Source organism: Hoplias malabaricus, chromosome 12 (genome assembly GCF_029633855.1).
Source record: "Hoplias malabaricus isolate fHopMal1 chromosome 12, fHopMal1.hap1, whole genome shotgun sequence".
Lineage (NCBI taxonomy): Eukaryota > Metazoa > Chordata > Actinopteri > Characiformes > Erythrinidae > Hoplias > Hoplias malabaricus.
In genome coordinates, this window is record NC_089811.1 from 20184221 (window position 1) to 20197876 (window position 13656).

The following is a 13656-nucleotide window of genomic DNA, read 5'->3' on the forward strand; positions in this document are numbered from 1 at the left end:
GCTCGCACAACTCGGAGCTTGCGCACAAAACTTGTGCAGCTGGCGCACAAAACTCAGAGAGCACGCGCAGAACTCAGAGCTCACGTATGGCGTTATTTTTGTGCCACAATTCTGCGCGCGAGCAGATATTTCGAACGAGCCAGAAGGGTTCTGCGCGCGCGCGGATATTTTTGAGTGAGCAAGAAGGTTTCTGCGCACACACGGGGATAATCCCGCGCGGTTATTTCGAGCGCGCAAGAAGGTTTCTGCGCGCGCGCGGATATTTTTGAGGGAGCAAGAAGGTTACTGGTCTCCGGCCTGTATATCCTTCCCACTTGGCGGTCAAAACATCCAATCAGAAATTACCCTTGTCATTTCACGTTTCTGATTGGCTGAATCTGAGGCACTTTGTAATGGCTGTAAGTGTGTAGCAAGCGCGCAGGTCAGAGACCTCGCGCGCGCAGAAATCTTGCTCCCTCAAAAATATCCGCGCTCGCGTAGAAACCTTCTTGCTCGTTCGAAATATCCGCGCGCGTGCGTGCAGAATTGTGGCACAAAAATAACGCCATAGTCACTTTGCTGAACAATAATAAGAAAGCAATTTTTAATGTTTCTAATTTTTACAGAAATGGCCATTTCAATATAATTGTATTTAAACAGCGGAGAACCGCTGCTTCAGTTGAGATCACCAGTAAAACTGGCGAGAGATCACTAATAAAGCTGGCGAGAAATCACTGATAAAACTGGCGAGGAACTGGCGGAGAACCGCTGGTTCAGTTGAAATCACTAATAAAGCTGGCGAGAGATCACTAATAAAACTGGCGGAGAGCCGCTGGCGAAGTGTACGCCACTAATAAAACTGGCGAAAGAACTGGCGAGCTCTGTCGCTATTCAACTCGCCATTTCCGCTCGCCAGTCGCCACGCAGAGATCCAACTCCTACTGATTTTTTGTTAGACAGCAGAATTAATGGTTCCATTTATTACAGCAGGTCTTCCTGAAGCAGCAAAACTGCCCCAGACCTCCACCATATTTTACAGTAGGTTCTTTTTCTGAAATGCAGTGTTAATTTTACGCCAGATGTAATGGGACACACCTTCCAAAAAATTTAACTTTTGTCTAATCAGTCCAGGGAGTATTATCCCAAAAGTCTTGAGGATCATCGAGATGTTTTTGCCCAGTCTCTTTCTTATTGTGGTGTCATGAACACTGACCTTAACTGAGGCAAGTGAGGCCTGCAGTTCTTTGATGTTCCTGTGGGGTCTTTTGCGACCTCTTGGATGAGTTGTTGCTTTGCTCTTGGGGTAACTTTGGTCAGCTGGCCGGCCACTCCTGGGAAGGTTCACCACTGTTTCACATTTTTGCCATTTGTGGATAATGGTCTTCACTGTGGTTCGCTGGAGTCCATAAACTTTAGAAATTGATTCTTTTCCAGGCTGATAGATGTCAATTATTTTCTGTCTCATTTGTTGCTGAATTTTGGCTCTTGGCATGATGTCTAGGTTTTAAGGATCTTTTGGTCTACTTTGCTTTGTCAGGCAGGTCCTATTTAAGTGATTTCTTGATTGAGAACCAGTGTGGCAGTAATCAGGCATGGGTGTGGCTAGAGAAATTGAACTTGTGTGATAAACCACAGTTATGTTTTAACTTGGGGGCACTTTTTCACACACGGCCATATAGGTTTGGATTTTTTTCTCCCTTAATAATAAAAACCTTCATTTAAAAACTGCATTTTGTGTTTACTTCAATGTTCATTTCATATATATAAAATTGCATTAAATATTTCCTGTCTGGCCATATATATATTTATTTTATTTTTTTTATTTCTGTATTTTTTCCTTTATTTTCTTTTTGTTTTTTAAAGATTCTTACTTGCGGAGGTTCCAAATGAAGATGCGAGTTCATGTGGAGCTCTTGGAGCATGTATCAATGGCTTTAGACTCAGACAAAATCTCATCCTTAGTCTTAAACAGAGAGTTTTTCAAAATATCCTGCAAACTGGCCTCATGCTCAGGATCAGGACAAAGTGAAGAACATGGTCAAGGTTAATAAGATAGAGGTGATAAATTGTACAGTAAAACCATTGTATTGTTTGGACTAATATTTACATCAGTTTGCAGCTTCCACTTGGCATTAACCTGCAGCCTATAACTGAATGCTGTTTTGGTTTGTTTAAAAAGACAAATGTAACATGTACATGACTAGAATATAAGCACAATGTGGCTTATTCATGACTTGATGTCATGCCATATAACTTCACCCTGACATTTCAGTACCTGCCCCTTTGTTGTTAATAAAATATATCAACCACAGAGCACAAGATTTATTTAGAATAATGAATATATGTAGAAAAAGGTAAAATGTAAACATGCATGCATGAATTAAATTAATGTTGATTAATCACTATGATCAGATCACAGTAATTTCATGTAAATGGCAAGTGTGAACAGGACCTTTCTGTATCTATTAAATCGACAAACGTTTCAAGTCCAAACAAACTCCAGTATACCATTCAGTTACATTGTACAAGCAATCCTTAAATCAAGCCACACACATGTCCACTCAATCCTCTCTCTCTCTAGATAAGGATATTGGTCTGGTCAACATATTTAAACATGACGATAGGTACTAAGACATTATTTGTTCCAATTTCCTGAAGATAGGTCTGTGACAGCAGGCCCACACACAGGTGCATGGATCCGGACTTAAAACCATTACCATAAAGACCCACGGGGACATGGCCTTTTATCTTCTGCTTGTCACTGAGGCCAAAGCTGAGAAATAAGAGGGAGAAAGAAAGAATTATAGATAAAGAGAGAGAGGGAAATTGAAAGAGTGTGTCAATTGCTGTTTTCACATATGAACTCCAGAAAATACCTAGAGAATTAAGTCTGAACATTTTTCTAAGTTGTCCTTTCACACAAATAAATGTACAAATACGTATAATGTTTAAAAATATACGATCCTGGCAACAAAAAAACATTGGCAGATGAACTTTATTACTATATTGGGATGTCTAAACTCCCTCTAAAAGCCACTGAAACCTCTGAATTCTTCCTCTACCTGAGCATTTTGTGCATTTTTTCATGATCCATCCCAGCTCCATTATCCGTGAAGGTGAGGCAGTCCTGTCCTTTCACTTTGGTTATATCAATCCAGAACTGCCTGGCCATGACATCTGGGCCATATGCATTGTCTAAAAAGCAGAACACCCAAGAGTAAAAGATACTATCAAGTGTGACAGCCTGCCCACTGGTGGAAACCTCCAAGTAAAAGCATAGCACATAGGGAAGTAGGTGAACAGTTACGTTCATTACGCAGACAGTTGTCTACATGAATGTATGATCAAATAGCATGCATAGCTGGCCAGCCATTTTAACATTTAACCTATGTGTCAAAAAGGGGGTGGTGTGGTGCAAGGAACAAAGGAGATGGAAGTAATTTGCAGAAATGCAATATTATTTATTAACACAGAAAAACAAAGATCAGAAAACACAGAAGAATAAACTAAGCAAAGACACAAAATCCCTAGCAAATCCCTGCGTTACTGAACGCAGAGGCAAACCAAGACAATAACAAAGGCTGACAAGACTATAACCTAGAACAGACAGGAAAAATCAGGTATTTTATGTAAAAATAAGAAAACTAAGTAACAAACCATGCACACTAGAAGATAGGCCACAGAATAACTCAGGCAGACAACAGTGCTAAATACGAATAAGACATATTTTGAATAAAACTGAAAACAATCTAGGTATTAATAGACAGAAAACTCAAGGTTAGCAACGTATACTAAAGGACTACAAACAAAGAAACAAACAGGGCTTGGCTACAAAATAAACTCAGACAACCAAAGACAAAGGAACACACTAACTAATGAATGTACAACTCAAGACAGGAGATACCTAAAGCATGAAAGGCAAAGGGAAGACTATAGAATAACAACTCTTCACAAGAGACAAACCAGACTGAAACACAAGACAAAAATGAATGGCAGACAACTAAACAGCTACAACACAGACTATAAAAAGACAAATCTGGACTCCCATCAAGATATGTGACACATGACAATGGAGTACAACGGCAAAATAATCACATGACTAGTGAGGAAACAGCCATATTTCTAAATTAAGATATCTCTAATTATATTTTGACATAACAATTTTCGATATGTTTAATTACATTTTGGCTAGTGTCTATGAATAAATTTACCATTGAGTTCAAAGGAAGCTCCAATTCAAGATATCTGAAATTAATTATTGACTATCTTAAACTCTCATTTCATTCATTCTGAAACTCTCATTTTCATTCATTCTGAACCCTTATCCAGTTTAGGGTTGCAGTGGGTCCAGAGCCTACACGAAATCATTGGAGGGGGCTCCAGTCCTTCACAGGGCAACACACACATTCACTCACACTTTACTGAGTCACCAATCTACCTACCAACATGTGTTTTTTTTTATTTTTATTTTTTATTTTTTCGGACCATGGGAAGAAACTGGAGCACCCAGAGGAAACCCACAACAAACACAACAAACTGCCCCATTTTCATTTCAGATATATACAATTAAATTATGACTAGTCAAAAAGTAAATTGGAGATAACTTGCCTTTTATCTGACAAGTCAAAATTCCAACTAAAGGTATTTTAAATAAATTTTAAGATATCTGAAACTAAATTGTAGATATCTAAATTTAAATTCTAGATATCTTGAATAAAATTAATGTCCAGTAAAACCTAAGTCAGAGATATCCAAAATTGTGTGTGTGTGTGTGTGTGTGTGTGTGTTGCCCTGTGGAGGACTGGCACCCCCTCCAGGGTGTGTCCACACCTTGCACCCAATGAGTACGGGTAGGCTCCGGACCCACTGCGACCCTGAACTGGATAAGCGGTTACAGATATCCTTTTAAGATACCTTCAAATAAAGGCTTTAGTTTTTTGTACGAGTCCGAGCCGTAATGCGATGGAGCCTCGTGGGCACCAGAGGTCTACTCGCTCTGGATCCATCATTTTCGTGATCATTAATTGTATCATGTGAAACTACATGCCATGGGTTTGTGCACTGATTCAGGGTTTAAATTCTAATCACACCGTGGTCCTGATGTGGAAGAGAACTGAGTGTTTATTCCTGAAATCTATACCATAGCATGACTTAAGCAACACACTGCATTCCACAATTACACTGTGTCTGCTCCATTATACGCGGCGAATTATTATGAGATTTTTTCTCAGAATTATTCCGAGATTTTTTGTCAGAATGATTCCAAGTTTTTTTTTTCTCAGAATTCTGACTATAATCTCGGAATCTTGTTTTTTTTCCAATGCTGTGGCCCTAAAACTCCGTCGTAATTATCTCTTTATTTTCAAGGTGTCTCAAGAATCTGAAAGGCTCACTAAAGACACAATATAACAGACAATTGATATCCTGAAGATGAAGAAATTTTACTGTGGAAATTTTTTGTAATGGCCCTGTGAACATAGCATGTGATATGACAGAATGTGGAAACATGAACTGTGGGAATACAGTCATGTGAAAATTAGAACACCCCATGAAAGTCTTTGTCTTTTTAAAAGTATTTAAACATATGTACATTTGACTTTCATTTGAACAGCACTAAGAAATGCAGCTTATACAAATAAAACTGAAAAAATTACTTATAAACATAGGTACAAGTAATTGGCAGAGGGGGCAGAAGGGATTTGGCAAATTTTTCATGGGTGCAACCCACACACTCAGCTCTGCTGCTCATCCCACAAATGCATGTTCCTTACAAATGTGGGACCATTGAAAAGGGAAATTAACAGGCTTTTCAACGTTATAAAATTTATTGCCATGAAGCATTGTTACAACAAATAAATAATCTACAAAACCAAATTTCTATATAAATATTTATAATAATATTAGAAATAACCAGACATTGTGAATATACACACCGGCATTCAGTGTTTAAACAAACACAACTTTATGAATTACACTCTGCACTTTGGGATATTATATTTGTACTACACCTTCTGTAATATCAATTTCAGATTCTTGATAATCTGACAATTAAAAAAATAACAAATGCCATAGGACATTTACTCCAAAGTTCATGTTTCCACATTCTGTCATATCACATTTCAGATTTTTGAGACAATTTGAAAATATAGAGATTATATCCGCGGAAGGAAGCTAAACGTGTAGTTTTTCCATGGTATGGAAGTTGTGTTCGGCAACAGAATGCAGTACTGCACCATATAAGGTGAAAGAGAAAATCCAAGTGAATTGATGGCTCATCCTTGGTGTCCCGGATGTGTACTCTGAATTTTTTCACTCATATTTTGGTATCTGAATTTCCTCTACCGAATTTGAGCAACTTCGAAATATATTGTTTGAATTTTTTTAGCTTGAATTTTTTATCTGAATTTATTAACATTGAATAATAAAAGTGAAAACGTGTTCTTGAAAATTCACAAGTTCTATTCAAGAGCAATTATATTCAGATGCATAATTTCAGTGCAAAAAAAAAAATCAGTGCTACAAATTCAAAGGTGGTAATATTTCAAAGTCTGATGAGACAGATTTTCTTCCATAGAAAACACAACAAACACCTGAAACAAACATCTGTAAGCGACTTACAGAAAAATAAGCCCAAAAAAGGTTAAAACAAACTGCTGCTAAAACAAACCTGGCAACTGCGGTGGCTCATGGTGCAGCTAATGCACACAATGACTAGAATTCAGATATTTGAAAATGTTTTACTGACATTCAAATTTGACATACCTTTAATACTAATTCAGGATTTCTGACATCATTAGATATATCTTAAAAGACATTGACTAGTCAATATTTAATTGTAGATATCTTAAATTACTGTTTTTACAATCAGACTGTAAATGCAGATATCTTAAATTGTCGTTCTTATGGCAAGCCATTTTAGATTTTAATCAATTAATCATTTAATCTTGATATCAAAAATTCAATTGACACGTAAAAATTCATTTGTTACTAGTTAAAAAGCTATTTTTACTAATAAGATTTCAATGTGAAAATTAGTAGAATGAGTTCAATCCAATCACTGACCAATCAGTTCAGCAATAGCGCTGAAAGGCCATGTGTGGCTGGTGGAATTTGTGTGCAGGAACTTTGGACAAAGCTGTAAAAGAGAAACATAAGAAAGAATTAAGTGTCATAATTTTAACAGCATTTGGTAGAGATACTTAATCCTACTTATTGATCCACAGCATCGTTTCAACCATTAATAGCTCCAACACCTTAGATTAATCTCATCAAAAAATTGTGTAGATCACAATTACACAGCTACAACCTGGTGACTTTTCAATATCAGTTCATTTATATTTGCTGATGTAAATTCAATCTGTGTTTAAGAGCAGCAAGACTGAAGATTGTGGAGTTATTTTATTTTTTGTGCTTTTTTTTTTTCCAAAATTTTCATCACAGATATAACCACATTTATACATTTGACTATATCACCAAATTAGCTGCTTTTTACTATTCCATGCTTTTACCTGAGATTTAAAGGGAATCAAATTGGAGTCCCTAAGTTATGGAAGAGTTTGCCATACTTTTTTGAGATCTTCTCCTATGGTAGGTATTTTTAAAATCAAGTTTGAAATCATACGCATTTTTTTCTGAAGCATATGAGAATATTTAGAATGTACGGATCCATGAGCTCTGTTTTTCTGTCATTATTATTATGATTTGTATTTTAATGAAATTTATTTAAATGTACTTTGTATGTTAATGAGGAGAAACCAGTTTAAATTTAACCTTTAAGGGCTTTAAAGGTGCACTAGAAATGATGCTCTATTGGCCTTGTTTTATCACAAGCTACATTAAACCTATTTTAAACAATGCTGCACAGGGGACCTGCTCTGTAGAGCATAAGCTGGTATAATCACTGTTTGCAAAGCTGTGAGATTCTTCATCTCAAATATAAAGATAGTTTTTGTATAATTTGATATTCTTCATAATAATAATGCATTTCTGATGCCCCATCACCCTTACCACTACCCATATGCTTCTTACCTTTAGACAATTGTACACACAATGAATCGAAATATCACTCCTAAGAAAGCATGTTTTAAAATAGCTAAGAAACAAACACGTGGCTGAAAGTAAAATGCTATTAAAACCACTGCTTTAAATTAATGGAAAAATGTGTATTCATTCAGTAGACATTTATTTATGTATTACAACCCCAATTCCAAAGTTTGGGACACTGTTTAAAATACAAATAAATGTTAATTAAAACTAGTAATTACTGGCAAATCAAATAGACACATATTATATTAACAATAGAATATAGAACTCGTATCAGATGCGAGGGCAGCAAAAAGGACTCATATCAGGGCAACAAAATAATATTATCCACCAGGGCTGGATAATATTATGGCCAGAGGATCAATTTGCAATTAAGTCAGGTGACAGCAGTGACATAGCAAAAGGGGGTTGGGGGGTTTTACTGAAACAAGATTCCTTCCGCCCCACCCCCCCAAACGCTTTGTCAGATTAAAATGATACTAAAACATGCTACACTAGGTGCATGCACACACAAGGACAAACACATAGACGACTTTTTCAGCCAATCACAGCAAATGTATCAGTTAGTGTCAGTGACAAGGGAAGTAGAGGTACAGATTTCAAAGTAATCGTACGAGGTGTGTGAGTGAGGCTTTTTTTCAGTCATTCTCTTGCTATATAATATAGTAATATCATAGGACAGTGTTTTGAAAAATCATTGTCATGAAATATTAGGATGCACAAAAGGAAAAGGCAGGGGAAGATTTGTTGGAAGTAATGTTCAATAGTTGCAGTGACTTCTTGAGTTGTAAAGTCATCTATAAAGCTTATTTGATCATTTTATTGCATCATTTTGTGTGTTTAAATTGTACCAACTTCATGTTTATTCATTATAACTGATTTATATTTCTGAAAGCAAATGAGATTTGCAACTGAGTTGTAAAAGGCAGTTAATACCTGTTTAACTATGTTTAAAAGAGCAAGTTGGACAAATTGAATAATCAGAATAATCACTCAACAATTTGATTCTTATAAGCATAATGAAAAAATCAAAATATCATTTTATATGCAAGATATAAAAAGCATGGAAGCGTATTGCTGCCACATACAATATATATATATATATATATATATAAAAATCTTAAATATATCATTATTATGGGAGCATTGTGTTAAAAATGACATAATATCTCACAGTTATGTGTTAAGTATCTTGGAATTCTGATGTAATTATCTCTTTTTTATATATCTCATAAAAACGAGATGCTTATCTCATAATAATAACATACTGATTTTAAAGTGTGTGGCAGCAATACATTTCCATACAAAAGAATGTAAAATCCACCGTTTTACTGCAAATAGTTCCCTCTCTTGAAATCACAGGTTAACTGTCAGTTAACAGACAGTTGACTGTCAACTTTGCTTTTTTTTGGACACCCCTTCTGTAGGCCTAGATGTACATAAAATGTAGAAATTCCGGAAGTTAATTATAATTTTGCTATGATTATTTCAGAGGTGATTTTACTTCCCCATCCCAGAACACCCACACTTTTGAAAAGCTTGATACACCCCTGTACAGGGCTCTCAAGTGAGACACAGGCATTTCAACAAGTTCACACACCACGCATGACATTACTCACGCTGAGAAATGATTGACTTCGCTGGACAGAAATTAATCCTAAAAATGAGTCAAACGCAAATTACACTGTGCTCCTACAGCTGGTTTGAATTAGTGACCTAGCAGCAGGTCTGGACTACCCATGCCATGGGCACTATCACATCCCCATACCGTCAGAGATGCTGGATTTTGAACTTTGCGCTGATAACAATCCGGACAGTCCTTTTCCTCTTTGGCCCGGAGGACACGACATCCATGATTTCCAAAAACAATTTGAAATGTGAACTCGTCGGACCCCAGGACACTTTTCCACTTTGCATCAGTCCATCTCAGATGATCTCGGCCCAGAGCATTCCTCAACTATTACCAGTCTTTTGTTGCCCCGTCCCAACTCTTTTGCAGGCCTCAAATTTAAAATGAGTGAATATTTGCAATAAATAAATAAATATATAAAATAAAGTTTATCTGTTTGAACATTAAATATCTTGTCTTTGTAGTGTACTCAATTGAATATAGGTTGAAAAGGATTTACAAATCATCGTATTGTGTTTTTATTTATGTTTTACACAACGTCCCAACTTCATTGGAATTGGTGTTGTAATAACTGGCAAGAAAAGCACTGTTATTCATAGCAGAGAGCACAGGAACATGGTGTTCTCTCTCTGAGTCATCAGCACTGAGAGAGCAGACACACCCCACACTGAAGCAAAGAAGAAACAAAACTGAAAATTATCCAGGTATCAGTTTAACGAAACAGGGAAAACCACAATTTGAATAACTCTAACATGTTGAATGAAAGTCTGTTCCTAGTTTTGGTGTGAAATTTATCCCCTGCTCCTTTCCTCAAAACACCAACAGCCTGTCCAATAATACACTCTCAGAAAAAAAGGTATGGTACAGGTTCATTATTTTTCCAAAAGGTGTAAATGTACCTTTAAGGGTACAGCAGTGGTTTTAAAGTCCAGCTGTGTCACCTAAAGATACATATTATTCTCTTAATATTAGTCATGGAAATGAAATTAGGTGCATGAATTCAACACAACTTAAAAATCAACAAATAATAGAGAATATAGAACATTTATGTTTCCTAACTAAAGGTACTGAATATATCCCCTTAAGGGTAACTGTAACAGTTTTCCTGAGAGTGTACACATTTATTCACTCTGATATCATTATTTATTAAAAAAATAAGTGCTTCATTAAATTTTTTCTAAGAGATACCACAACTCAGAGGGATCCCTCTGTCTGTTGGTTTTGCCATATTTGTGAAGCAGTATATGCACAGCTGATATTTATATTGGGCCAGAGTTTGTTAAAGAGCAACACCAGCAGCCTTTTAGATCCGCCTCTTCTTCCTGCTCTTTCTGGTTCTTTTTTATTTTTTATTTTTAATAAGGTATAACTTAGGGAGGGGATGGGATGTACTTTTTTTGCTTTCTTATTTCTTACATGTTTTGTTTTGGTGCCATATTGCTTAAGCTCATGGAGAAAATGTGTAAAGTTTGGCTGACCTTCTTTTCTTATGTAAATAAAATTTACCCATAATAATTAAATATTGTACAAAAATACAGACTTTAGCATCTAAATTTCCAAATAACAGTAAAAATAATATCTGAAACATCAAAATTAATACCTCCAAATCCAATCTTTCGTCATACAATATTTGCTAACACTTTAAATTACAGCCCACTAATTACTGGGTAAGTACAGAGAAAGTACCTGTTAAGTAAGCCACAAGATTTAAAAAAAACTTACTGAGTAAGTAAAAAGTATGATACTAGAAACATGAGTATCTTAATTACATTCTGAATCCATTGTACTTCTCAGCATAATTATAGATTATAAAGTGACAGTTCATGCAAGTGACAATTACTGTCATTTTTTATAAATAAGGAATGCAGCTACTATTTTTGAATTCACTGTAGTCCTGAATGTAATTAAAGATCCTTTAAAATGAATTACAGTGCACATGCAGTGAAGGATATGGTCAGCTACTTTCATTACAGGCACTAGCAGAGTTTCATGGTGCTTTGTACTGTTGTAGAAAACAATTTTATTACTTTGTGTTTGTTGACAAATATCCTTAAATAATGATTAGTTAAATTAGCATTTATAACTACATACTTATTGTGTGAAATCCTGTACCCTATATGCATTTATATGAATGACTAATCAGCATTTACATGATGTATTACACATGTAGTTAAACATTTTTGCTTGATTCTGCACTACTAACTCATATGATAATTACTCTTAAAAACATATTATAAGCTAACTTCACTATATGGCATGATAACTTGATATTTACACATTTTTTATTCTTAACGTCTAACCTTGAACAGATGTGCACTCCAGGATTGTAACACACTGACATCAATCATAGTGTTGGTCACGGAGGCGCTGTTTCTGTTTGTGGCCTTGAAGTGTATTTCTGACTCCCTAAATTTTAGTCTCTTGGGAAAAGAGGGCTGGGAAGAGAGGCCCATTGTCAGCCTGGCCAGATAAAGAATGTCTTCAGGGTCACAACAGGCACCTGAATATTGCACGTGAAGAGCTGAGTACTAACACGTGAAATTATGCATATTAATATACGCTAATCAGCCAGAAACGCCTCACCACCAGGCTATACGTCATCATGGGTATAACTGTTGGAGTCAGATCATGTGAGGTCAGAGCTTCACTTGGGAGGGGTATCACACTGTTCTCAATGTGTTAGTTCTCCTGGATCCAGTATTGTTAAATAAATACTTTGATTTGCTTTGAACTTCACTCGACTGGTGTCTGCGACTCTCTCGTAACGGACACGCCTCCCCCAAAGAGGGAGGGTGTATCTTGGACCTTTTTGTTATTTTCTCATAAGTTGGTAAATTTTAAATACTTTGAGAACGGTCCAAAAGAACATTTTTTATCTTCAGTACTCATTAGGCTTAGGACATGTGATTTACCACAATAATCATCATCACATACTTGGAAATCATTTTCTACTGTGAGTCAAGAGAGAAATCCTAGCATACCATCCTAGCATTTTTTTTTTAATCCATTTACAGACATTTGCGTTTTAAATGATTAGAACAGCTACAAGCAAGCAAGCAGACTGGTGAGGAAACATCCTCATTCATTCATTCATTATCTGTAACCGCTTATCCAGTTCAGGGTCCAGAGCCTACCCAGAATCCCTGGGCGCAATGCAGGAATACACCCTGGAGGGGGCAGAAACATCCTCAGAATTTGATGAAATGTGTTTTTTTTTTTTTTAAATTGTGAAAGGAGCCTTGGGCACAAAAGCCAGAATATAGAATGAGCCCAAATAAAGTCAGACTTTAAAACCGTGCACATTTTCACACACTTGTCCATGGCTTCACATCTTTCGATACAAGATTTTCACATTAGCAAATCAGTATTTGAGAGTGTGCAATTTAAGTTACACAGCTGTAAAATATTTTCTTACATTGTATTTTGGTTTATTTTTCTTGGAAGTTTGCCAACTTATCATAGACATACTGCAGTTAAGTCACTTTTGCTGTTGAGCCAAGAAGAACTGTTGAGTGATGGAGCTCCAGTACCACTGGGATGCAAAGAAGTGGGTTTTCAGAATAAATAATAATTCAGCTGAAATTCAACCTCCTCATCTAATTTGCTTAATGCATTCCAGGATTACAGTGGTAACACAGCAAGCAAAGACTCCCAGGGCTCTGAGCCTCACAGCATTCTCTAGCCCCTTAAATCCCATAGCATTCTCAGGCTAGCCAGGAGATATACCCTGGTGATGCCTCCCAATGGTTCCTGCCCGATATACCACAAGCAGGAAGTGCCGGGTGCATCCTTATTCTCAGATGTCCAAACCACCTGAACAGTCAACATTGAGAAGCTCCAAGTGAGTTGCTCCCAGACTGCAGGATTCCTGTAATCCAGGTCAGCATTCCTCAGCTGACTAATGTTTGTAAATGAATACCATCTAATCCTCAATGCAATTTTCTTCATAATTACCCAGAAGATCAAAGACTGATATTGCAGCAAATGGGCAAACTACATTTGGA

At 36.4% G+C, this 13656-nt stretch overlaps 1 pseudogene; it reads right to left on the bottom strand.

The window, feature by feature from the left end:
- LOC136710412 (MORC family CW-type zinc finger protein 3-like) overlaps positions 1–3088 on the bottom strand; it is a 31391-nt pseudogene extending 28303 nt beyond the window's left edge.
- Positions 3089–13656: the final 10568 nt, after the last annotated feature.